Source organism: Dasypus novemcinctus, chromosome 23 (genome assembly GCF_030445035.2).
Source record: "Dasypus novemcinctus isolate mDasNov1 chromosome 23, mDasNov1.1.hap2, whole genome shotgun sequence".
In the NCBI taxonomy this organism is placed as follows: Eukaryota; Metazoa; Chordata; class Mammalia; order Cingulata; family Dasypodidae; genus Dasypus; species Dasypus novemcinctus.
This window is the reverse complement of record NC_080695.1, coordinates 13,131,792-13,159,257: the sequence shown is the minus strand read 5'-3', so window position 1 is coordinate 13,159,257 and position 27,466 is coordinate 13,131,792. Positions and strand designations below refer to the sequence as shown.

Sequence of the window (27,466 nt, the reverse complement as noted above, 5' to 3'; positions counted from 1 at the left end):
GCGGCCTCATCCGTGAGCAGACAGGATGGCCCCCCACGCTCCCACTAAAAAGACCCCAGATGGGGTCCCGTGCCTTGGTGTCTGGGGCTGTTTCCCCTCAGGGCCCCAGGTTGAGGGCCGCCTCCCATTTCCAGCCCAGATGTAAGAGAAAGGGCCTGCCCTCCCCCAGGGGCCACAGGGAAAGCTGGCGCCAGGGGCCTGGGGGCCAAGGCAGCAGGGCGGACACGTCTGGTCCACCCTGGGGTGCCGCCATGGTCCCTGGGATAAAGTACCACGCACCAGGTAGCTTGAGACAACAGAAACTTATTCTCACAGTCTGGACGTGAGATGTGTGGAGTCAAGAGGTCACCAGGGACTTCCAGGAAGGTGGGATCAGAGAGGCACAGGGCTCACTTCTCTCCAGGAAACAGCACGAGGACAGGCAGAAAGGGCCTGGGGGAAATTGTTCTAGTGGGTGTAGCTCGGTGGTTGAGCACCTGCTTCCCGTTTACGAGGTCCTGGGTTCAATCTCCAATACCTCCTAAAAGAAAGTTCTAGGCTTTAGGACACCGAGGGAAAGCTAGATAGCACCCAGAAGAGAGCAGGGCAGAGGAAAAGAATCTCAGTGGGAAACCCTGAGTAGAAGCGGTAGCTGCAGGTGTCCTTCCACCCCCCTTGGGAAGACAGCTTTGTGTTCTCCAGCCTCTGGCCAGCAGCTCGACAGAGGGTCCACCTGGGTCCACCTCCCCAGGAAAGCAGGGAGAGAGGGATGCGGCCTACGGCTGATTCAGCCTTTGGCCAGCAAATTTGAACTGCTGCATCCCACGAGCCCTCCCAGGCTGCGAGGGCCCCCGCCACTGTCTGCCTTGGGAGCTGGCAAGGGACTAAAGAGCTCCCACCCTCTCGGTCTCCCTCTCTTCTGACCAGGACTGCTTGTTGAGGACACGGAGGGGAGTGGAATTCTTTCCTACCTGGGAACAGGGAGGGGCTGCCAGCAAAGGTTGGAGAACAGCCTCTGAGAAGTCTGAAGAGCCCAGCTCTTAGCCTCCAGGCAGGTTCCTTATCACAGCGATCCCGTCTGTGTTGCAGCAAACACACTCGGACCATGCTTTGAACTGAGAGGACTGCCAAAGAGCATGATTTGCAGCCAGACCAAGGAAATGCATGTAAGGAAATTAAAAGTAAATAAGAGAGTAAAATTAAATAAGTATGAGAGGCTTTTCCTGACTTTCACAGCCTCCCTCTCCAAGGCCTTTGGAAACAGGTCTGCAACCCATTACTTGGTTCAGGGCCCAGAGTTGAGCAACTATCAGGGATGATCCTAAAGACCTACAACAGGATAAACCAAGAATCAAAGAACTGTAGTAACACACAGCCTCCTGCCATTAAACCCTATGAAAGAAGAGAAGCTGAGCATCTGAGTAAACTCACCATCATAATCAGATGCCTAGACATCAGCAAAAAATTACAAGCCATGCTAAGAAAATGGAAGAAATGGCCCAAACGAAGGAATAGATGACACACAGGATTTGGGACAACTAATAAGATTCATATGAATTTCCAAAATCAGATTAATGAGTTAAAAGAAAATATGGCTAAAGAGATAAAGGACATCAAAAAGACAGTGAGCAAGCACAAAGAAGGATTTGAAAACATGAACAGAAAAATAACAGCTCATGGGAATGAAAGACCCTATAGGTGAAATCAAAAACATATCAGAGGCACACTACAGCAGATTCAAAATGAAAGAAGAAAGAATAAGTGATACAGAAGACAGAAGAGCTGAAATTGAAGAAAAAGAAGAACACAGAGAGAAAAGTATGGGAAAACATGAGCAGGGGCTCAGGGAGGTGAATGACAACACAAAGTGCAACAACACACGTGTCATGGGAGTTCCAGAAGGACAAGAGAAGGGAAAAGGGAAAGAAAGAGTATTTGAGGAAATAATGGCTAAAGATTTCCCAACTCTTGGTGGCGGACTTGGCCCAGTGGTTAGGGCGTCCGTCTACCACATGGGGGGTCCCCGGTTCAAACCCCGGGCCTCCTTGACCCGTGTGGAGCTGGCCCATGCGTAGTGCTGATGCGCGCAAGGAGTGCCCTGCCACGCAGGGGTGTCCCCCGCGTAGGGGAGCCCCACGTGCAAGGAATGCACCCCGTAAGGAGAGCCGCCCAGCGCGAAAGAAAGTGCAGCCTGCCCAGGAATGGTGTCACCCACACAGAGAGCTGACACAACGAGATGACTCAGCAAAAAGAAACACAGATTCTCATGCCGCTGACAACAACAGAAGCGGACAAAGAAGAAGATGCAGCAAATAGACACAGAGAACAGACAACCGGGGGGAAGGGGAGGGGAGAGAAATAAATAAATCTTTAAAAAAAAAAAAAAGATTTCCCAACTCTCATGAAAGAAATGAACTTACATGTCCAGAAAGCACAGCAAACCCAATCAGAATAAATGTGAATAGACCTACTCCAGGACACATACTGCTGAGAATATCAAATGACAGAGGTAAAGAGAAAATTCTGAGAGCAGCAAGGGAGAAGCAAACCATTACAAACAAGGTATATTAGTCAGCCAGAGGGGTGCTGATGCAAAGTACCAGACATCTGTTGGCTTTTATAAAAGGTATTTATTTGGGGTAGAAGCTTATAGTCACAAGGCCATCAAGAGTAAGTTACTTCCCTCACCAAAGTCTGTTGCCATGTGTTGGAGCAAGATGGCCACCAGTCTCTGTGAGGGCTCAGCCTTCCTCTTCCTCCTCAGGCTCCATGGTCCCAGCGCCTCCTGACCTCAGCTGTGGGCTGGCATAAGGCTCATTTCTCTCCCCAGGACTCATTTCTTTCTGGGCTTTCTCAGCTGCTCAGGGCTCTGATCTCCAACTACAGACATCAGACAAATGGCTCAGCTCTCTCCCCTGGGCTCCAGCATCCAAAACTAAACTATGTTCTCTTTCCCATGTATTTATTTCCCTGTCTTTGATTGAGCAGCCATTTCCGTAGCCCACAGCTGTGGACTAGCTGTAGGTGGGGACTCAAACCGAGTTGCCCTAATGGCGTGGTCAAATAAAAGCCCTAGTCTGGATTCAGGAAGGTAAAAGTGAAACCTCTGAGTCTAATGCAATCTAATACACCCAGAGGAATAGACCAGTTTACAAACACAATCCAGTATCTATTTTTGGAATTCATAAACTACCAAACTGCCACACAAGGGATGCCCAGTAAGGTTTAGTGCAGATTTCTCATCAGAAACCATGGAGGCAAGAAGACAATGGTATGATACAATTAAGACACTGAAAGAGAAAAATTGCCAACCGAGAATTCTGTATATGGCAAAATTGTCATTCAAATATGAAGATGAGTTTAAAATGTTCCCAAACAAACTGAAACTAAGAGACTTTGGGAAAAAAGAATTGACCTTTGCAGGAAATAGTAAAGAAAGTCTTATAGCCCAAAAGAAAAAGACAGGAGGGAGAGGCTTGGAGGAGAGTGTAGAAGGCAAGAATAGCAGAAAAGATAACCAAAAGAGTAAAAAGACAGTCAAAAATATTATATATGAAAACCAAGGAATCAAATGGTAGAAGTAAATAATGCATTTACAGTAATATCATGGAATGTGAATGGATTTAACTTACCAAGCAAAAGATACAGTGTGATGGAATGGATTAAAAAAAAAAAAGATGGAAGGAGACGTGGCTCAACTGATAGAGTGTCCGTCTACCACATGGAGGGTTGAGGGTTCAATCCCCAGGGCCCCTCCTGACCCGTGTGGTAAGCCAGTCCATGCGCAGTGCTGCTGCCCCGCAAGGATTGCTGTGCCACGCAGGGATGCTCCTATGTAGGGATGCACACGTGCAAGGACTGCGCCCTGTAAGGAGAGCCACCCCATGTGGAAAAAAAAGCGCAGCCTGCCCAGGAGTGGCGCCATGCACACAGAGAGTGGATGCAGCAAGATGATGCAACAAAAGAGATGCAGCTTCCCAGTGCTGCTGGATAATGCAAGCAGATGCAGAGGAACACACACTGAATGGACACAGAGCAGATAACGGGGGGGAGGGGAAGGGGAGAGAAAAAAATAAAAATCTTTTTTAAAAAATGAGCCAACCATATGCTGCCTACAAGAGACTCACCTTAGATCCAGGGATACAAATTGGCTGAAAGTGAAAGGTTGGAAATAGATATCCCATGCAAACAGTAACCAAAAAAGAGCAGGGGTAGCTATATTAATATCAGAAAAAAAGACTTTAAACACAAAAAAGTTATGAGATTCAGAAGGCTATTACATAGTAATAAAAGGGGCAATCCACGAGGAAGAAGTAATAGACATAAGTTATCTATGCACCTAACCAGGGTGCCACAAATACATGAGGCAAACTCTCATAACACTGAAGGGAGAAAGAGACATCTCTATAATAATTGTTGGAGGGGAAGCGGAGGTGGCTTAAGTGATTGGGCTTCTACTTACTATATGGGAGGACCCAGGTTTGATCCCTGGGGCCTCCTGGTAAAAAAGAAACGTGTGCCCACACAGCGAGCCAGTGCCCGCACAGCGAGCCACGCAGCAAGATGATGACGCGACAAAAAGAGAGACAAAGGGGAGAGTCAAGGTGAGACATGAGAAACCAGGAACTGAGGTGGCACAAGTGACAGGGAAACTCTTTCCACATCAGAAGTCCTCATGATCGAATCCCAGTGAATCCTAGAGGAAAAAATGAGAAGACAAAAAGAGAAATAGAGAAGCTCACACAGTGAATGGACAGACTAGCAAAAACAGCAGGGTGGTGGGGAGGAAGGGAGAAGAAAAGAAAATGTTGGAGACTTCAACACCCCACTCACAACATTAGGTAGAACAACTAGATAGAAGATCAATAAGGGAAAAGAGCACTTGAACAATTTAATAAACCAGCTAAACCTAACAGACAAATACAGAATGTTGCATCCCAAATCAGCAGGTTATACATTCTTCTCAAGTGCTCATGGATCTTTCTCCAGGATAGACCAAGTGTTAGGTTACAAGGCAGTCTCAATAAATACAAAAAGACTGAAATTATGCAAAGCAACTTCTCAAAGCAAACCAATCTCAAAGCGAGCAGAAGAAATGAAAAAGATTAGAGCACAAATAAATGAAATTGAGAACAAAAAATCAACAGCGAAAATCAACAAAACCAAAAGCTGCTTCTTTGAGATCGATAAAATTATCAAACCCTTAGCTAGAGTAAAAAAAAAAAGAGAGAAAACACAAATAAATAAAATAAAAAATGAAAGGGGGGAAGTTACAACTGACCCCACAGAAATAAAAAGGTTCATAAGAGGATATTATGAGAAACCATATGCCAACAAACTAGACAAACTAGATGAAATGGACAAATTCCTAGAAATGCACAAACAACCTCACTGATGCTACAAGAAATCAAGAACTTAAACCAATCACATTTGAAGACATTGACTCCGTAATCAAAAATCTCCCAACAAGCTGGCCATGCGCAGTGCTGATGCGCGCAAGGAGTGCCGTGCCACGCAAGGGTGTCCCCGCGTGGGGGAGCCCCCAAGCGCAAGGAGTGCGCCCGTGAGGAAAGCCGCCCAGCGTGAAAAGAAAGAGCAGCCTGCCCAGGAATGGCGCCGCCCACACTTCCCGTGCCGCTGACGACAACAGAAGCGGACAAAGAAACAAAAGCAGACAAAGAAACAAGATGCAGCAAATAGACACCAAGAACAGACAACCAGGGGAGGGGGGGAAACTAAATAAATAAATAAATCTTTAAAAAAAAAAAATCTCCCAACAAAGAAAAGTCCAGGACCAGATGACTTCACAGGTGAATTCTACCAAGCATTTCAAGAAGAATTAAACTCTTTCAAAAAATTGAAGAGAAGGGAAAATAACCCAACACATTTTATGAAGCCAACATCACTCTAATACCAAAGCCAGATAAAGGTACTACAAGAAAAGAAAATTACAGACCAATCTCTCTAATGAACATAAATGCAAAATTTCTCAAAAAAAATACTTGCAAATGGAGTCCAACAGTATATCAAAATAATTATACACCACAACCATACTCCTGGTATGGAAGGATGGTTCAACACAAGAAAATACATTAATATAATACACCACATTAACAACTTGAAGGACAAAAAAAACCCACAAGAACATCTCGATCGATGCAGAAAGGCATTCAACAAAATCCAGCATCCTTCCTTGATTTAAAAAAAAAACTTCCAAAGATAGGAATAGAAGGAAAGGTCCTCAGCTGACTATATATATGAATACTCCATAGCCAACATCGTACTCAATGGGGAAAGGTTAAAAGCTTTCCCTCTAAGACCGGGAAAACGATAAGTGTGCCCACTCTCATCACTGTTATTCAACATTGTGCTAAAAGTCCTAGCTAGAACAATTAGACAAGAAAAAAAAAAAAGCATACAAATAGGAAAAGAGGAACTAAAACTCTCAGTATTCATAAATGACATGAACCTATATTTAGAAAATTCTAAAATGGCTACTACAAAGCTACTTGAGCTAATAAAGGAGTTCAGCAAAGTGGCAGGATACAAGATTAACACACAAAAATAAAAAATGCTTTTGTACACTAGTACTGAACAATCTGAGGAGGAAATTAGGGGGAAAATTCCATGTATAGTAGCAACAAAAAGACAAATACCTAGGCTATTTAACCAAAGATGTACAGAACCCATGTGTGGAAAATTCCAAAACACTGCTAAAAGAAGTCAATGAAGACCTAAATAAATAGAAAGAGGACATTCCATGTTCATGAATTAGAAGACTAAATATCGTAAAGAGGTCAATCATACACAAACTGACTTATAGATTCATTGCAATACCAATCAAAATTCTAACAGCCTACTTCACAGAAATAGAAACGGCAGTTATGAAATCCATTTGGAAGGAAAAGTGCACCTGAATAGCCAAAAGCATCCTAAAAAAGAAGAGTGATGTGGGAGAACTCGCACTGCCTGAACTTTAAACATTACAAATCTACAGTGGTCAAAACAGCATAGGGGGAAACGGACTTTGGCCCAGTGGTTAGGGCGTCCGTCTACCATATGGGAGGTCCGCGGTTCGAACACCGGGCCTTCTTGACCCGTGTGGAGCTGGCCATGCGCAGCGCTGATGCGCGCAAGGAGTGCCTTGCCACACAACGGTGTCCCCCGCATGGGGGAGCCCCACGCGCAAGGAGTGCGCCCGTGAGGAAAGCCGCCCAGCGTGAAAAGAAAGAGCAGCCTGCCCAGGAATGGTGCCGCCCACACTTCCCGTACCGCTGACGACAACAGAAGCGGACAAAGAAACAAGACGCAGCAAATAGACACCAAGAACAGACAACCAGGGGAGGGGGGGGAATTAAATAAATAAATAAATCTTTAAAAAAAAACAAAAAAAACAGCATGGGGAAGCGGATGTGGCTCAAGCCATTGGGCTCCTGTCTACCATATGGGAAGTCCAGGTTTCGAATCCCAAGGCCTTCTTGTGAAGGCGAGCTGGCCCACACAGCGAGCTGGCCTGAGCTGAGAGCTGGCCCAAGTGGAGAGCTGGCAAAGCAAGATGTCACGATAAAAAGAGACACAGAGGAGAGACAGTAAGAGACGGATCATGCCAGGGAGCTGAGGTGGCACAAGAGATTGAGCACCTCTCTCCCACTCTGGAAGGTCCTGGGGTGGGTTCCCAGACACAGAAAAATGCACAGCAAATGGACACAGAGAGCAGACAATGAAGGAGAGGTGGGGGATGAATAAATAAATAAATCTTTTAAAAAACCCAGTACGGTACTGGCATAAAGATAGGCACATGGGTCGACAGAATAGAATTGAGAGTCCAGAAATAAACCCTCACCTCTACAGCCAACTGGTTTTGACAAATCTACAAGTCTATACTCATGGCACAAAACAGTCTCTTCAACAAATGGTGCTGGGAGAATTGGATATTCATACCCAAAAGAATGAAAGAGGACTCCTATGTCACTCCCTATACAAGAATCAACTCAAAATGGATCACAGACCTAAATATAAAAGCCAGGACCATAAAACTACTAGGAGAAAATGTAGGGAGACATCTTAAAGATCTTGTGGTAGGTGGTGATTTCTTGAATCTTATACCCAAAGCACAAGCAAAAAAAGAAAAAATAGATAAATGGGACCTCCTCAAAATAAACACTCTTGCATCTCAAAGGATTTTGTCAAAAGGGTGAAAAGACAGCTGACTCAATGGGAGAAAATTTTTGGAAATCACATATCTGACAAGGGTTTAATATCCATGATCTATAAAGAGATGCTATACCTCAACAATAAAAAGAAAAATGACCTGATTAAAAAATGGGCAAAAGACTTGAATAGGCATTTGTTCAAAGAAGAAATACAAATGGCAAAAAAACACATGAAAAAATGTCTAACATCACTAATGACTAGGGAAATGCAAATCAGAACCTACAATGAGACATCATTTCACACCCAAATTAGAATGGCCACTATTAAGAAGACTGAGAACTACAACTGTTGGAGAGGATGGGGAGAGACAGGAACACTTATTCACTGTTGGTGGGAATGCAGAATGGTACAGCCACCGTGGAGGACTGTTTGGAAGTTCTAAAGAAGTTGAATGTAGATTTGTCATGTGATCCTGCAATACCACCACTGGGTATATACTCAGAAGAACTGAGAGCAGTGACACAGATAGACATGTGCACACTGATGTTTATAGCGGTGTTATTCACTATTGTCGAAAGTTGGAAACCACCTAAGCGTCCATCAAGTGATGCATGGATAAATAAACCGTAGTGTATTCGCATGATGGGATATTATGTAGCAGTAAGAAGAAATGAAGTCATAAAGCATATGACAACATGGATGAACCTGGAGGACATTATGTTGAGTGAAGCAAACCAGACACAAAAGGACAACTACTGTATGATTGTGCTACTATGAAGTAAATATATTGTGTAACATATCGTATGATTCCATTTATATAAAATGTAAATATAAATCAATTTATAAAGATGAACAAAAAAAAAAGAAGGCAGTGGGGTGACATTTAAAATGCCGGAAGCAAGAAATTGCCAACTAATAATTCAATATCCAGCAAAGTTGTCTTTCAAGAAATGAGAGAGAAATTAAGGCATCCTCAGATAAGCAAAAGCTGAGAGAGTTCATCATCACTATATGGGTTCTGAGAGACACTAAAGAGAGCTCTGAAGGTTGAAAGGAAAGGACAACAGACAGTAAATGGGTGCCACATGAAGGAAGATCACCAGTGAGGGTCACGACACGAGTAAATATAAATGCCAGTACTATTGCTTGTTTGGTTTGGAACTCCACTTTTCACTTCCTATAGGATCTAAGGGGCAAATGCATAAAATGTAATGATGAAGCAATGGTTTGGGTTCACAACCCAATGTAATTTGTGACAAGAGCTACATAAAGGTGGGGGACATGAGGGTGTAGGAGCATAGCTTGTGTCTACCGTTGAAGTTAAGTTGGTATCAAAGTAAACAAGATGGTTATAGATTTAGGATGTTAAATTTAAGGCCCGTGTTAACTACAAAGAAAATACTGGAGAATATGCAAGTTCAAAGGGTGCCGGGGTGGAGACAATGGGGAGTTAATGCCTGATGGGTGTAGGCTTTCTGTTTGGGGAGATGGGACAATTTTACTAAGGGTACCACAACATTGTGAAAGTGATTAATCCCACAGATGGGGGTTTATGTTGTGTATATGCCCCCTCAATATTAAAAAAAGCCAGAGGTGAGTAGATGTGGCTCAAGCAGTTGAGCATCTGCTTCCCACATTGGAGGTCCTGGGTTCAGATCCCGGTGCCTCCTAAAACAACAACCAACAACAAGCAAACCAATGGGGAAAAAACAAAACCACCTAGCACAGGGGAGCTGATGTGCCTCAGCTGTTGAGGCTCAGTGTCCCGCACACAAGGTCCATCCCTGGCCACAGTACCTCAAGAAAAAAAAAACACGAGCAACTAAAGAGACAATGACAATTGCCAATTACATGCAATACATGATTCTGGATAGGCTCTAACAAGGAAGGAGAAAAGACTCAAAGGAACATTATTGGGACAAATGAAAAACTGGAATACAGACTATAAGTTTTATGTCAACGTTAAATTTCTTGAACTTGATAACTGCACTTAAGAGGTTACATGAGTGAATATCCTTGTTCCTAGGAAATGCACGTGCAGTATTAAGTGTTCTAGGAGCGTGATGTATGCAAGCTACACCCAAGTGTTCAGAAAATGGATTGATAAATCGGTGGATGGATGGATGGATGGATGGATGAAACAGTGGATAGAATGATATGGCAAATATGACCAAATGGTAAAAGTGGTGAATCTGGGTATCTGGGGAGCTAAGGGAATGTTGGATTTGTATGGTATTTGTATTATTTTTTAACTGTCCTATATGTTTTGAACACTTATAAGTAACTGACCTATAAGTTTGAAAGTATTTCAAAATAAAAAGTAAAAAACCCTGATTTTGTTTTTAAAAGATCACCCGAGGAAACGGACTTTGGCCCAGTGGTTAGGGCGTCCGTCTACCACACGGGAGGTCCGCGGTTCAAATCCCGGGCCTCCTTGACCCGTGTGGAGCTGGCCATGCGCAGTGCTGATGCGCGCAAGGAGTGCCGTGCCACGCAAGGGTGTCCCCCGCGTAGGGGAGCCCCACGCGCAAGGAGTGCACCCCGTAAGGAGAGCCGCCCAGCGCAAAAGAAAGTGCAGCCTGCCCAGGCATGGGGCTGCCCACACTTCCCGTGCCGCTGACGACAACAGAAGCGGACAAAGAAACAAGACGCAGCAAATAGACACCAAGAACAGACAACCAGGGGAGGGGGGGAAATTAAATAAATAAATAAATCTTTAAAAAAAAAAAAAAAAAGATCACCCGAGCCACGCTCCCTCCACAGGTCCGGGGGAGACCCTGGCCGCGTCCCGCCCCTGGGGGCTTCTCGGCCGCGTCTGTCTGCCTCCAGCCTCCCGTGTCTTCTCCAGATGACCGGCGGCGTCTCTCCGCTTCTAAGGCGTCGAGGCCCCGACTCCAGCGTGGCCTCGTGCTAACTTAGAACATCTGCAAAGACCTTGTTTCCAAGCAGCACAGCGTCTGCTCTCGGTCCAAGGCCCCCTGCCCCGAGCTAGGGAGGAGACTCACTTCACGGGGGGCTCCTCCGGCTTAAGAGGGGTCAGCGGGCGACCCCTGTGCGGTTTCTAACCTCACAGTCGGAGGAGCCCGTTTGACGTCGTTGCAACAAAACCCTGGCCGCTCTCGCTTGGGCCCTCAGCACGGCCCAGCCTGGCCTCTCTCCTGCGAGCCTGTCGACCTGCCTCCGCCGCCCGTGTCCCCCGCAATCGCCCCTAAAAGCCACGTGCTCGGCCACGCCTCCCGGGCCCACGGTGGGAGCCCTGGCCCTCAGGGAAGCATTCCGGGGCTGGGGTGCCCAGGCCGAGCCCCCGGCGCCCCCGGTGGAGCCCCCGCTCAGCGTTTTCCCATGTCAGGCCGTCCTCTACGTCACGTCCTGCAGTTTGCTCTTTTCACTTGGGATGTCTCCCTCTCCATGGAGGTGCCCGAGCTCCCTGTCTCCTCAGTATGATCCAGGCCCCCGCTCGTGGGAAGGCCGGGCCCTCCGCTCAGGTTCAGGAAGCCGCTCCCCGTGACGATTAGGCTCATGTGTCAGCTCAGCCAGGTGACTGTGCCCAGTTGTTCGGCCAAGCAAGCACTGGGCTAACTGTGCTACAAGGACATTTATGGGCTTTAGTCATAGTGACTTTACTGCACAGAGAACTTGTGACATCTACATCAGCCGGGGAGACTGCCATCAGCAGTGAGTGACACTTTATCCAATCAGCTGAATGCCTTAAAAGGGGAAGTGATTCCAGTATTGAGAGAGACTTTCCCAGCTCGTCTTTGGACAGCCAACGTCTCCCGAAACTCATCAAGGCCCTTCACTGGACTTTCATCGCAGCCCCTGGTTGCAGCCTGCCTGCGGAACCGGGACTTGTGCATCCCCACGGCCCCGTGAGAGGCTCCTATAAACCTCATGTTACTGACAGGATCTCCTGTGGATTCTGTCTCCCTGGGGAAGCCTGGCTAATTCACCCCTCTCCTCGGCTGCTCAGGGTCCAGCCCGTCCCAGGAGCTCTGGCTCAGAGAGGAAACATCCACACTCCCTGGACCTTGTTTGATGTTCAATTAATTAAACTCGTGTATCTAATGAATACCATTTTGAAAATCTTTCTTGGCATTTAAACAATGATTGCAAATATATTAAATTACTTCAAACAACTTAAGCTGCAGTTTCAATATGTGGATCCCTTTGAAGACTGCAAACACCTAAAATACCAAATAAAGCATATACAAATGCAAATTACAAAACCAATTCCTGGGAAGCAGATTTGGCTCAACAGATAGAGCATCCACCTACCACATGGGAGGTCCAGGGTTCAAACCCAGGGCCTCCTGACCCATGGGGTGAGCTGACTACGCACAGTGCTGATGCGCACAAGGAGTGCCCTGCCACGCAGGGGTGTCCCCCATGTAGTGGAGTCCCATGCACAAGGAGTGCACCCTGTAAGGAGAGCGGCCGAGTGCGAAAAAAGCGCAGCCTGCCCAGGAGTGGTGCCGCACACACGGAGAGCTGACGCGTCAAGATGACGCAACAGGGAAACGGACTTTGGCCCAGTGGTTAGGGTGTCCGTCTACCACATGGGAGGTCCGCGGTTCAAACCCTGGGCCTCCTTGACCCGTGTGGAGCTGGCCATGCGCAGTGCTGATGCGCGCAAGGAGTGCCGTGCCACGCAAGGATGTCCCCCGTGTGGGGAGCCCCACGCGCAAGAAGTGCGCCCGTGAGGAGAGCAGCACAGCGTGAAAAGAAAGAGCAGCCTGCCCAGGAATGGCGCCGCCCACACTTCCCATGCCGCTGACGACAACAGAAGCGGACAAAGAAACAAGACGCAACAAATAGACACCAAGAACAGACAACCAGGGGAGGGGGGGATATTAAATAAATAAATAAATCTTTAAAAAAAAAAAAAAAGATGACGCAACAAAAAGAGAGACAGATTCCTGGTGCCGCTGACAAGAATATAAGCAGACCCAGAAGAACACACAGCGACTGGACACAGAAAGCAGACAACTGGGGGTGGGGGAGGGGAGAGAAATTAAAAAAAAACAAACGACCAATTCCTCACTCTAAAAATCAACATGACTTAACTCTATTCTTTTTTTAAATACCTTTCCAGGGTTACAGCTCTATTTAGATACTTTTCCCGGGCTTGGAAGCCCTGAAGGAAGAGCCCACCGGGCCATCTGGTTACGTGGAACCAGTGGCCGGGTTTGTCCAGGCAGGTCCAGCCAGGCCACCCATCTAGGTGGTTTTCGATGAGTAAACTTCATTTGCCACATCGGTAACCTTCTTAAAGTCTATACCCTTTGCTTAGGTTGTCGGTTTTTGCAACCTTCTGACTCTCCCTAAAATGAGGCCTTCTAAGTCTTGCTTGGCAGTGCCACAGCACCCATCTTTTGCTTTGTATGACAGACTGATCTAGTCCTGTAATTATGAAATATTGACTTGATCCTTAGCTTCACTAAAAATGCATGTGTTCCTTAACAGTATTTTGTTGAAATTAGTGGGCCCAGCTAGAAATTCCAAGAGATGGACGGGCTCTCCGGGGGTGCCCTCCGCAGAGGTTTGGGTAGTGGATTGCTGGGACCGAGCTGCCGAGCCGGCGCTCATGGCTCCGTGCGCACGGGGGGTGAGTGCGCGGCCGCTTCTGCTTCGCCCGGGAAACCTCCGCTGCCCGTCCCCGCCTCTCCTGGGGCCATTTCGCTCATTGCTTGTGTGCCAGGAGCTGCCCTGCTTCTACATACACAGAAGCAAGGACACATGGTCACTTTATAAACGTGAAAACAGCACAGCCCTGTGCTGGCCATCTCCGGTCGGAATCGTCGTCTGTGCGGCGTGACAAGGACCCACAAACCCAGCAGCTTAAAACGACGCGCGTTTATCGTGGCCCCGTTGCGTGGGTGCTCCGCGCAGAGCCCCGCCAGGCTGCGGTCACCCAAAGGCGCCGCCGGGGAGGACGCCGCTGCCAGGGGCCCGCGATCCTTCTGCAGATTCCCTTCCCCTCTGCCACCTGCTGTTGGCAAGACTGAGCCACAGGCCCCGGGCGGAGGTCACGGGCCACGCCAGGGCCGCTGCCCCACCTGCTCAGTGATCTCAGCACGTGTGACAGAGGCTGTCGGTCACCTTCCTCCGCATCTACGCCCACTTTCGTGTTTGCAGATTTCTGCACTTTCTGCCCGAGCGTCTCTCCGGAGCGTCACTGCGAGCTGGTGGCTCTGCCATAACCCAAAGGCTCCCAGCCCACCCGTCACTCAGCCTTGTGTCCACGGGCCCTGGCCACGCCGGCTTCCTGGAAGCACCCAGAGTCCCCCGGCCCTGGACTTGGCATGGGGGCTCCCTCTGTCCACATCCCTCTTTACCTAGACATCCACGGCTCTCTCCTCTACTTTTTTCAGGCCTCTGCTAGAACGTCGCCGCCTCGGAGAAACCCTAAAACCGCAGGGACCCGGGACCCAGGCTCGCGCTGCCTGCCTCGGGGCCCTCGGGGTGGGCCTGGCTCACGCACCTGGTGGTCCGGCTCACTCCTGGCCACTGGGACACGAGGCGTGAGCCCCCCGCGCGGTCTCGGGCAGCGCATGCCGTCCTGGCCCGCGGGCCTCCCGGGGACCCCGCGCTGCTCCGCTCCCTTCCCTGGCCCTCTGCGCTTCCTGGAGAAATTTGCTTTGTGAAATCTGCCCTCACTTGCCCTCCTCTGGCTCAGTCCGCGTATTTCTCTCCGGCAGCCTAGGGAAGCCTCTCCACGCCTCAGTCACATGATCACCCTCTCGCCCAGTTCCTCCACACCTCCCCTCACCCTGCACCCTCGGAGGAGCAGCGAGGCAGGCGCGAAGCCTGAAGAACCGCGTGGCAGGGAGTGGAGGAGCTGTCGGTCTCTCTCAGCGTCTACGCTCCTGACGCTTCCTTTAACTGACCACCTTTACCATTTTTGAAGAAAGAGGAGTGAAAATAACTGGAAAATATAAATTGGGAAAAGGCATCTCCCACGAGCACCGCCCCCCAGGTCTTAGCCAAAAGGGGTGCTGATGCAAAGCACCAGAACTCTGTTGGCTTTTACATAAAGGGCATTTATCTGGGGTAAAAGCTGACACTTACCAGGCCCTCCAGAGTCCACCTCGAGGCTGCTTCCTCCTGAAGCCGGCTGCCTCGTGCTGGAGCGAGACGGCTGCCGAGCCCTGCCGGCGCCCTCCTGCCTGGCCGGCTTCTCTTCCTCCGGGCTCCGGGGGCCGCTTCTTCCCCATCTCAGCTGAAAGCTGGTCTCCGGCTTGTTTCTCAGGGCTTCCTTTATCAGACTCGACTCTCTGCCCAAGGTCAGCTGCAAACGATCAGGCAAACAGCTCATCTCTCTTCCCAGGACCCCAGATCAAAAATGGCAGAGCTCTCTCTCTTCCAGCATCTTTTTTTTTTTTTTTTTTTTTAATAGCTCTCATCCTACTATTGTAAAGAGACTTTAAAAAAAAAAACGTTTATTTATTTTCTCCCTTCCCCTCCTCCCGCCCTGCTGTTTTTGCTGTCTGTGTTGTCTTCTCATTTTCTCTCCTCTAGGATTCATCGGGATTCAATCCTGGAGACCTCTGATAGGGAGAGAGGTTCCCTGTCAATTGCACCACCTCAATTCCTGGTTTCTGTTGTGCTTCACCTTGACTCTCGCATTGTCTCTCCTTTGATGTGTCATCATCTTGCTGCGTGACTCACTTGCACAGGGCACTGGCTCACCATGCGGGCATTCGCGTGGGTACCAGCTTGCTGTGCAGGCACACTTTCTCTTCTTTTTCAGCAGGAGACCCCAGGTCCTCCCATATGGTAGGCGGAAGCTCTATCTCTTGAGTCACATCCACTTCCCCAGTGTGTCTTCTTTTTTTTTTTTAAGATTTATTTATTTATTTCTCTCCTCTTCCCCCAACTCCGGTTGTCTGTTCTCTGTGTCTATTTGCTGTGTCTTCTTTGTCTGCTTCTGTTGTTGTCAGCGGCACGGAAATCTGTGTTTCTTTTTGTTGCGTCATCTTGTTGTGTCAGCTCTCCGTGTGCGGCACCACTCCTGGGCAGGCTGCACTTTCTTTCGCGCTGGGTGGCTCTCCTTATGGGGCGCACTCCTTGCGTGTGGGGCTCCCCTACGTGGGGGACACCCCTGCATGGCACAGCACTCCTTGCATACAACAGCACTGCGCATGGGCAAGGTCCACACAGGTCAAGGAGGACCAGGGTTTGAACCGTGAACCTCCCATGTGGTAGATGGATGCCCTAACCACTGGGCCAAGTCTGCAGCCCAGTGTGTCTTCTCAAGTGTCCATGTATATCAGCCCGCCAAGGAGGCGGAGACTGAACCTGCATCATGCCTTACGGATGTGATCGACTCAAAGCCCTACTCTATTTTTTAGGAGGTACCAGGGATTGAATCCAGGACCCTCATATATGGGAAGTAGGTACTCAACCACCAAGCTACATCTGCTTCCCAAAGAGTTTTTTTTTCCCTTTGTTTGCTGTTTTCAGAAGGTACTGGGGAACTGAACCTGGGACCCTGAACATGGGAAGCAGGTGCTCTACCACTTGAGCACATCTGCTCCCCCAAAGCCCTAATTTTAACAGGTAATTTAATCAAGGGCCCTGACCTGAATCCAGTATAATCAAAGGGTATCACACCCAGAAGACTAGATTAGCTTACAAACATAATCTCTTTTTTTCGGATTCACAAAAAGAACTTAAACTGTCACACCCCATAACACATACTTGGAGAAACAATGGCGGGAGGCAGAAAGAGGATGTTAGCCATTTTATACTGGAGATGTCCCTTGGAGAGGGTGGTTGGATCCAGCTGATGTTAGGAGGTGAGACAGTCAGCTCTTTAGGGCACGGGGCCTGGGTACTTCTTTCTGTACCTCTTGCCCCCATACGGCCCCTGGCCTGCTGAGCAGCAAGGGGGCGCTGCCCACAGCCTCCATGCCGCCTCCTGACCAGGCTGTGGCCCCCAAGAGTCGAGCTGTGGCTCTAGGCTCTCAGCAGCCCTTTCCAGCCTTCTCGTCTCTACAATCTCCATTACCGGGGATTCCCTGTCAAGTATGGATTTGCAGACTAAGAACTCGGAGTGGCTGTGTGAACGTGGCAGCTTGCTTTATCCTTTACCTCCCCGTGCCCTGGTCTCGGCAGAGGGGTTAACAGCTCCTAGGGCTGCCCGAAGAGCGTGAGCGCCCGACGCCCAGGGAGGAGCTCCAGCAAAAGATCGGGTCAGCTCTGGCTCCACGGCCTGAGAGAGCCTCGGCTTCCGAGGCGGAGAACCGGGAGCCGTGTGGCTTAACACCACCGACGTGGAGCCAGAGGGCTGGACCCAAGGTGTGGGCAGGGCAGGCTCCTCGGAAGCCTGTCCAGGGGCTCCTTCCAGCTCCGGACGCTTCCCGGCGTGGGCTCCGCCGCCGTCACGGCACGGCCCTCCTGTCCGTCCCTGCCTGTCCTCTTCTAAAGACCCCGGTCACACGGGATTAAGCGCGCCCTGCTCCAGCGCGCCCCGTGTCCACTGATTTCACCGCAACGCCCTATTTCCAGAGAAACATCTCTTTTGGGGGTACACAATTCAACCCCAACAATGTAAATGAAACAGATGTCTAATTTGGTTTTACATACAAATTTCAAACCACCTTTTGCATGAAATATCTTAGGAAAGTCTCTCCCTCTGACTTCTCCTGAAGTGACTTCTCATCGCTGTCGCGGGCTCGCCGTCCGCCCCGAGCCCTCCTCGTCCTGCACCAGCTCTCCAGAGCACATCCGCGTGTCCTTTTTCTGACTCTCTGACATCCGGCCTTTTTAAATCACAGGCGATGTGCCACGGGAAAAGCTATCACGTTCACATAAAATCAAGGCAGTTATTTTGCCACTTGTCCTTTTTAAAAACCTTAAAAAAAAAAAAAGGTAAATACCTTTCCCCTAAAAAGGTAAAATGTAGCACACAAGGCATACAAGACATAAACATTAGGAATTATTAGAAAGCAAAACTTCGGAACCCGCCATCCAGGTCAACAACTAGGACAGTCAGCAGCCCGGCAGCCCTGGGGTGCCTGTTGGTGGCCCGGAGGCACCCACGTGGAGGCTCTGGTAACATTAGAGGAGTCACTTCCTTGCTTTGAATACTGTTACCGTCAACCCCACATCCTCAGATACAATCCGGTTCTTGCCTCTCCTTAACTTGGCATACAAATGGATCACACAATAAATACTCCCTTGGAGTCTGGCTTTTTTCCATCCAGCCTGCGTTTAGCTGTACTTCCTTCTCTGTCCCACTGTCGGCGCCATCGCATTCATCTGTCCATCCCACTGGTGATGGACATCTGGGGCTGTTACAAACCAGGCTGCAGAGAATGTTCTCGTCCACGCCCCTGCAGGGCACGTCTCCCGAGGCAGCCGCTGCTTTCCTAGAGCCGGAACCGGCTCCCACAGCCGCCGCCCCCGCTGGCACTTCCGCTGGCCTCTCGCGCGGGCGCCGCGTGGTGGGTCTAACTGCATTTCCCAGCAGACACATGCGTGTGAGCACTTTTCCAGGAACTTGCTTCCTCCTTTTTTAAAGTGCCTGCTCAGGTTCATTGCCTTTTATTCAAATAGCACCTCGGTCTTCCTCCCAATGATTTGCAGTTCTCTGTCTATTCTGGATACTAGCCCTTGTTATTTATATGTGTTGCAAATATCTGCTTCCACTGTGGCTTGCCTTTTCACCCCCTTAATGGTGTCTTGATAAGAGAAATTCTTGATTTTTAATCTCTTTCTTTAAGGTAGGTACTTTTTATGTCCTTTTATAGAAATCCTTCCTTCTCTCAGATCATTAGGATATTTTCTTATACTGTCTTCTAGAAGCTAAGTTTTGTCTTTCACACTTAGATGTGGAATTAGAGCAGCCCTATGTCTTGGCTTATGCATTTTGTCCTAATGTCTCATCCAGTTAGCGTCCCCTTTTCTCTTAAAAGGGTCTGTGTCATTTCCTTAACCTTTTCTTCTTGCAGAGAAGGCAGCGACCCCTCTCTGTAGTTTCTAGTTCTGGCCCTTGTAGGAGGCTGACTTTTGGAGCGGAGCTGGGAAGCATGGTGGAACGCTGAGTACGCGGGCCCAGGCCCAGTGCCCGCGCCGGCTGCCCCGTGGCACTGCCCCTTGGCACCCTGCCTGCCCCGGGCAGCCGTGGCCAGGAGAGGGGGCCGTGCCACGCTTGAACGAGAGCTGATGGTGCCGGGCATAGGAACAGCACCCTGGAGTAGGTTACCAGCACTAAATAAAACACATGGGTGTAAATGACTGTAGACTGGAATGAAAGATATTTACGGTACAATTGGCTTCTTTGACAAATTCTATTTCTGGAGTCAAAATATACACATAACTTCCTTTAACATGCAAGTATAACACAGTATAACTTGGTTTGGAACAGACTGAAGCCCCTCAAACTACTGTCAACAGGTCACGTCTTGTGGCGTTGGGTGCAGCAATGCATGAGCCAATGGAAGCTTCTGGGCCTCTAGACAGACACAGGGCCCCACACGCCTCCTGGGATATAAATATTAGGGACTTAAGTTAAAGGTTTGGGTGCAAGTTTCATTGGGTAAGCAAATTAACAAAGGCTTTACTTTGCTCCTGACCCTGGCGCTTTACCTGATAATCAGTTCAGCCTACGTAAAGCCTGATTAATCGCCTTCATTCCCATGCCTGCCCCTTGCTGTCTTGCCTGCCCTCCAATGGATTTTTCTCTCTGCACACTGAACCTTCTCACCTGCAGGTGTTGCACTCTCTGTCGGTGTGAATCTCCCAAAGCCCTAACCTGTAGTAAGCCAACACGCAACCCTGACATGTGGGCACACCGTAAACATTTATTGGCCCAATACTCGACTACGCCGAGCTTGCCAGCCAGGGGCCAGAGCCAGGTGTGCTCCCACTGTCGTCAGTGCCCAGATGTGAGTATTTTTTAGCTTCCAGATGTGGTTGTTCGTTTGTCTGTTTTCTAGGTTTGTGTGGTTTCAATTTTTTTTTTTCCTGAGAAACAAAAACATGACTTCTTCACTGCTCGACCTTGTAGCGCATTTAGATATGAGAACCTGCACCTGCCCATGAACTTCACGTTGTACTTTTCTGCAGACAGCTTCTCCTGCCGGGGGTGGAGGAAGCGTGATGTTGTTACATCGTTGGCTACTCCACTAGTACCTTGAGAATCACAAGAAGAAACGAAAATATTTTCAACTTCAATTACATTTCCATCTAACCAGCAGTGTAAAGGAAGGTGCTGTGCACTGCGTGGGCTGCCCAGGGGGTCGAGTGGCAAGCGGGGTGGCTGAAGCTGGAGGAGCAAGGCTGCCAAGCTCCCACCTCGGGGGGCCGGGCTCGCTGCCAGGTTGAACTCGCTGGCAAAGAGGGAGCGGGGTACAAGTAAAAGGAAAGGAAAAATACTGCGTCACTTGTTACTGAGCATTAACTCCCAGCAAAAAGTAGTTTCCAGGAAAAGGAAAAATCCAACAATGGTTAGGAAATAGCTTATGTCATCAGAAGAGCCTGGAACGGCCCGACCAGCTCTGCCCACCGGCCAAGAGCCTCCTGTGGGATGCAGAGTGCCTGCAGGAGTGGGGTAGGGAGGGGAGCAGGGGCCTGGCATGGAGAGGGACACAGGCCTGGGCAGGCCGCTTCTGCTCACCCTGCCTTTTTGGCTCAGGCTCTTCCAACATTTTTCAATGTACAACTGACTTGGGGGTCTGGGGGATGCAGGCGGGGATGTTCACTCTAATAAAAATCAAGGACCTCTAATGTCTTAGGAATTCAGTAAGCCCTGGAGATTCCAAAGTGAGTTAGAAAGTCACTCTCTCGAGGACCTCACAGTGTGGTCAGGGAGACAGATGTGTAAACAAACAATTATAACCCAAAACGTGCAGGTTAGTGAGCAGCACAAAGCACGAGGGCAGAAAAATCCAGGTCGACTTCCCCGGGAGTTGCCGGAGTTGGTCATTCCAGGTTCTTGGTTATGTTGTAAGAGACTGAGACGCAGCAGTTATAAGAAAGTTAGCAAAGAGTTTAATGAGGAGAAAGTGCACACTCCAGGAATGAGTGCAGGCGCACTCAAAGGAGAGGCGCGCCTGCTCTCTCCAGGGGTTTCTGGTTTTACTGGCTGTCATAGGGGGTTAGGATCTGTGCCGATCAGTGTATTTAAGACAAAGCAAGGACAATTCATTGGGTGGTTTGGTTTCTAGGGTTGTCATCGTGTGGTGGCTGGCTTCTGGCCGCTGGCTGAGAGCTCTGCGGGGCGCACTGTCTGGCAATGACTGGCTTCTGGCTGCTGTCCACGAGCCCTGCTGGTGTTTACTGTGCAAAGTGTTCATGAAAGCAGGTGGGTGGTAGGTGGCGCTTCTTGTTTTTCCTTCTTTCTGCTGGGTGGATGTTGCAAGCTGCATTCCAATAACTTGTTTGCATGAGTCTGGCAACCTAGTAGGTATTTCCTACTAGGTGGTGCTTGAGTTTGCTTGGGGCTTTCTGCCCCTCCTCCTCAGGTCCCTCTTCTACCCTGCCTCAATCCTCATGAGAGAGCTGTACACCCTTTATCTTAAGGGGGAGCTGAAGGGTGAGGGTCATTCTTCTGTATCTGCTTCCTGCTGATTAGGGATTGTAGTCCTGCCTGACGGGGAAAACTCTCTACGCTATCTGGGTGGGGAGGTGGAGTTTTGGCTACAATGGTTGGGACTGGGTGAAATCCATCCATGCTTGTTTGGAATGCATTGACCCTGGAAGAGATGAACTGTGTTAGGTGTTTAAAAGTGCAAAGGACTATTAGGAGTATTAGGAAGATGGTTGTTAGTGGGCCCAGAAGGGACATAAGCCAAGGAAGACTGGAAAATAAGAAGGGTTGTTCATTGCTTTTAGCAGATTCGTTTAGCCTAGTGGCTCTTTCTCTAAGGTTCTTAATGTTGGTTTCTACCTTATCGCAGCTGACTGGTTAACATAGGAGCAGTGGTCTTTTCACAGGAACAGGTTCCTACTTGGACTGCTGTTAAAAGATCGAGGGGGCTCCTGTTTTGTGGGACAACCGCAGCTAATGAAGTAAGTTGACCTTGAAGAGTCTGAGTGGCCTGGGCCGTTTCGTAGGCTTGGGCTAGCTCATTGGACAAGTCTTGGTGGAACTGGTGGCTACCAACTAGGCCGTTACTCTCCTCCACTCCCACAAGGGAGGGGAGACAGGGAATTAGGAGTGGGAGGGGACACGCTTTTGCCGTGTAAAGCAATGGTAGGCTGGGATGGGAGCGGTTTCTGAATCACTGAGGCCTGAGATTCGTAAGGAGCAGAGGCCCGTCCAATCGGTGGGGAGCGTGAGGTAAGTTTTATTTCCACAGGTGAAGAACAGTCCCTCCTCAGGCTTAAGTGTGCCCGTGAACAAGAGGGAGGCTAGGTGACCGCAGACGGAGGTTACACAGCCTTTGTTTCTCGTGACACCGCAGGCGCCTGCACCTGGGGTCAGGGCCAGTAATCGAATTTTAGATAGGGCCATCCGAGCTGCGGTGACTGGGGAGAGGGGCGGTGTCGGGCCCTGCTGTCTTTTAAAATACCTGGGGTTTATTAGGCTGCCAGGTTAGACTGACAGAAGGACAAGTCAGGCTAGAGAGGACCCTGCAACACCGGCCTTGTTGAGTTGTGGGTTTTGAAAAGAGCTTAGGGTTAGGCCTATCTTTGCAAAACCGGGATTTATTTAAGAACTTGGCTTTGGCTTCATCTGTGATGGATTCTGAAAAGTAGTTACTGTTTAAACACTAGATTGGATTCCCCACCCTCGGGTTTCCTTGTGCCTTCCTTTTGTCACCATCGATACCAGCGCCAGACACTTCCAGGTTGCAGGAGCGACCATTTGGGGAAAGGTGGATTACAGACCGACAGAGCTGTGTGGGGACTTTTCCAAGGAGACGACCATGGGTTTGGACAACGTGCAGATTGGAAAAGTGTAACTAGGAGCTACGTGACTTGCGTATGGATGGCCCCTACAGTCTGAGGTGAAGTGGGCTGATGGACCTTTAGTTGTTCTAAAATAAAGGAAAGGGCTCCTGGGAAATTGGTTAGGGGATCCCAGGAGTAGTGACTCCAGGGCTCGTGGCGATTGAGAGGCGGCGTGAGGGAAAGGTTGGCAGTGCCCCAGAGGACATGTTAGCGGGCCATGCCATGGTGGTGAAGCACTGCCTAGTGCAAGTCGAGCAGTCTGGGACACTGAGTTGGCGAGTAGTATCATGACCAACGTGGAGTAAGGGGCGTATTATCCTGGTTTGTTCTGTTGGCAGATCTGGGGCAAGAAGATTAATTATAAGAGGAGTTTTTAAGATTGCCATGTTAGTAATTAAACAATTGTATCCACCAAGAGAAAGTAGTATAGCAGTTGCAATAATGGAGGCTATTAGGAAGAAGCAACACCAGTGGGGGTTCCACAGGGTAGAGGCTGTGCGGGTTTTGTCATCAGGTACTTAGCTTTTGCTTCTTCAAGAGCGATCTCAGGCTGTCCAATGGCTGGCACTTGAAAGCCCCAGCAGCCGCTTCCGGTGGGTCAGGGCTAGAGTTAACGGGTTTTATTCTGGATAGCTGTACCCAGCTGGCAATTGGCTGATAATTATAGAGTAAGGTCCCTCCCATTTTGGTTCCAACTGGGAGTGAGGCCTGTTCTCCGGGTCTCCGGGTTTAACTTTAGGTAGAGGTAACTCATGAGAGGCTAGGGAGGAGTTTGTTCCTACGCTCCTAGATGATTTGAGTTTTTCCTAGGTTTATACAGTATCTGGAGAGCTCCTGGGTCTCCTGATCTCATACCAGGTCCTGGCTGAGGAAAGGGGCTCTGGAAGGGACTAAGCTGTAGCGGGTCTTTCGGAACTACACGCAGCGTCAGGAAAGCCACAGGCAGACTGGTGACCCAGGGTGATGTCATTTCCTGGCAAAGAGTGGCGAGAATTTGTTTCAGGGTTTGGTTGGCGCTATTTCTCTTAAGTTTCTATGAAGAAGGCATTTAATACAGAGGGTAGCTGACTGACCTTGGATTATTTTGCTAGTAAAGGCTGGCCCATTGCCATTTTGCAGGAACTTAGTCCGAACCTGGGGACAATTTCCTTTAGGAGGGCCTTAGCCAACTCATTTGCTGTTTCCCTTCTAGTAGGAAACGCTTCCACCCATGCAGTAAAAGTATCTACTTTTCTGAGTACTCTAACAGGTACTTAGAGCCCTGCAAATGGCATGTGGGTGAAGTCTATCTGCTAGTCCTCCTCAGGGTATGATTGCCACAGCTGGGTTTAAGGAAGGTTTGTTAAGCCTTTCATGTGGGTCATTAATTGTACCTAAAGAGCAACTCTTGGTGACCTCCTTGATTGTTTCTGCCAGGCCCTGGCCCTCAAAAGTCCATTTGGCCAAGCCAGTTGGCACGTTGCTCCCTAGAGGAGTGGCTTGGTGGGGTCCGTGAAGGGCCTTCCACTGCACTGCTCCTGGCACAGCAGGTAGACTTGACCTTCCTTAACAAGTCACCCACTTGCTTCTCCATGAACCCTAGGCTAGCCGCTTTGGTTTGTTTGTCCTGGGTATAGTCTGGAGCCTCAGATAGTGGGACAGGCTCTGGGATGAGGGCTAGGGCTAGGAGGACTTGGGTTTGTGCTGTGGCTTTAGCTGCTGTGTCAGCTCAGGCGTTTCCCCTAGCTATCCCAATGTCTGTTTACTGGTGCCCTGGGCAATGCACAGCTGCTATTTCTTGGGGTAACAGAACAGCCTCTAGTAGGTCCAGGATTTCTTGCCAGTGCTTAACAGTCGACCCACGTTAGTAAGCAAGCCTCATTCTTGTCACACAGCAGAGTGGGTGTGGAGGACGAGGAGGAGTCTGTGTAAATGTTAGCTCTTCTCCCAATGGCTAGTATTAAGCCTCAGGTTAGGGCAATTGGCTCTGCTCTCAGGGCTGAGGTCTGTAGGTAAGGGTTAGTTCCTGTAGTTTTAAACTGAGAGCCTACGTCACAGCCTGCCCTTTTAATCCTTCCCTAATAACAATGCTTCCATCTGTGAATCACTCAAAGTCTGGGTTTGTCAGAGGCTCATCTTTAAATCTGGCCTGCTTGCGAGAGTTTCAAGGCAGGAGTGGAGGCGGGGCCCTCTCGGGATCTGTCCTTGGGCCTTCTCCTTTCGCCAGTAGCAGGGTGGCTGGGCTAAGGGTTTGACACACACTCTTAGCTGCACCTCAGGGGTCACTGGTAATTAGGTCTGGTATTTAATTAATCAGGTACCAGTGAGCCATTGATGGCCCGGGCTTCAAGTAAGTCTTTCACCTGGTGTGGGGTGAAGACGGCACGACGCTGCCTCCAGGTTAAGTTGGCGGCTTGTTCAATTAGAAGGGCTGTTGCCCGTCCCTGTGATGTGTTATTCAGGTGTGTGGAGACGTAAGGTACTGGCCGAGAAATCTCTCCCAGTTTCTGGACTAACACTCATAGAGCCACTGCCTTCTTCTCAGCTGCGTGTAGAATAAATGCCTGATGACTGGGGATCCCCAGTGTTGGGGGGCTGACGAGGGCTTTCTTCAGAGCCTGAAAGGCAGTTTCCCAGTTCTGTCCCCAGTCTAGGGGTTGGTTATCCTGTGTGGCAGTGGCATCCTATCACTGCCTACACGGTCTACAATATCCTGCCATCCCTAAGAACACCTGTAACTGTTTCATTGAGGCTGGGGGACGTTCATAATAATATGTACCCTTTCTGGGGCTAAAAAGCGCTCTCCAGAAATAAGAATAAATCCTAGGTAGGAGACTTTCTATAGGGAGATTTGAGTTTTGAAAGCCAATGATCGGTATCCTTTCACCTAGGAGATTGAGAAGCATTTTTTTTAAATTTCTCTCCCCTTCCCCGTCCCATCCCGGTTGTCTGCTCTCTTTGTCTATTTTCTGCGTCTTCTTTGTCCGCTTCTGTTGTTGTCAGCGGGAATCTGTGTCTCTTTTTGTTGAGTCATCTTGTTGTGTCAGCTCTCGTGTGTGCCGCGTCATTCTTAGGCAGGCTGCACTTTCTTTCGGCTGGCGGCTCTCCTTACAGGGCGCGTTTCTTGTGCATCGGCTGCGCTGCGTGGGGACACCCCTGCATGGGGACACCCCATGCGTGGGGACACCCCTGCATGGCAGGGCACTCCTTGCGCCCATCAGCACTGCGCATGGGCCAGCTCCACACGGGTCAAGGAGGCCTGGGGTTTGAACCATGGACCTCCCACGTGGTAGGCGGACGCCCTAACCACTGGACCAAGTCCGCTTCCCAGAGAATTATTAACATCTGAGACCTCCTTGGAGAGGATACAATGTAGCAAGTCATCCATCTACTGCAAGAGGTGCTTTGGGACAGGTGCAAGTCTGCTGTCTTGGTCTAGAGAAATCTGAAAATATGGGGGCTGTCTCTGAAGCCCTGTAGTAACACAGTCCAGGTGAGATGGGCTGGGGGTACACTAGATTCCTGCCACTCAAAAGCAAAAAGGTACTGTTAATTTACCTCGAGCTAAGTCTGCCATGGAGAAGGCGACATGGACTCCGATTGTCCCTGCATCATCATTTGCTACTTCCTTTACAAGATAGAGGCCGTTTGGGGGCTTCCTTTTTTGGGTGAAAAGAAGCCCCCCCTCCAGTGACTCATCCTGTAGCACGGATAGGATTGTGTACGCTTTCCTTGTTTTTTAATAAACTCTTCACTCCCTTGCCTAAAAAAAGAGAAACCCTACTCCTAGTACGTCCTGTCTGGCTCCAGGCGTGAGGGCGGGTCTGAGGGAGCCTCCGGTCCGTACTGGGTCCCATGGAGGCGGGGAACTAAGGAGAGGATCATACGGGGATTCTTGACCATTGGGGTCCATGGAAAATTTTCTGGGGGTCCGTGAGCTTGTACTGAAAATTCAAAAATACACTATTCTTGTGCGGACGTGTTGGTGCGGGCGTGTCCTATAACTACCTGCCGCTACGTTCCGGGACGGGGTCCCTGGTTCTGGCCTGCCTGGCAAGGGGGCCGTGGAGCAAGAGGGTTAGGCACCGCTGCTCTGAGGCAGCACTTTCCCCTCCGGGCTCACCCCTCGCCGCGTCCAGGGCGCCCCGAGTCTGCCGGGAGCACCTGCCCCGCAATGCCCGCGGCTCACCGGCGCCCGCGCCCACTCCGCCCGCAGCACGGCTCACCTGAGCTAGCGCAGGCCAGCACCAAGGAATAGACCCGGGCGCGACCCCGGCCCGCGTGCCGGAAGCGGGTGGGCGCGCGACCCCGCCGCGACCCCGAGCCCGTGAGGACCCGGGCGCCTCGGCCAATCGTGCTCCCCCCGGCCGCTGACGTCACGGCGGGGCCAGCCAATGGGCGCGGGCCTGGCGCCGCTTCCCGGAGGCCCTCGCGGAGCCGGCTCTGCGGGGGC

The 27,466-nt window shown here is 49.7% G+C and overlaps 1 long non-coding RNA gene across 2 annotated transcripts; it reads right to left on the bottom strand.

Moving 5' to 3' along the window:
* Window positions 1-21,114: 21,114 nt before the first annotated feature.
* On the bottom strand, window positions 21,115-27,326 carry LOC131275467 (uncharacterized). Of its 2 annotated transcripts, none has more exons than XR_011647167.1 (2): window positions 27,240-27,326; window positions 21,115-26,641 (listed from the first exon to the last, which is right to left on the bottom strand). It is a non-coding gene; the product is annotated as an uncharacterized lncRNA (long non-coding RNA). The 2 variants fall into 2 exon arrangements; XR_009182919.2 differs by having other exon boundaries at window positions 21,115-26,448; window positions 27,240-27,308.
* Between the last annotated feature and the right edge of the window lie 140 nt (window positions 27,327-27,466).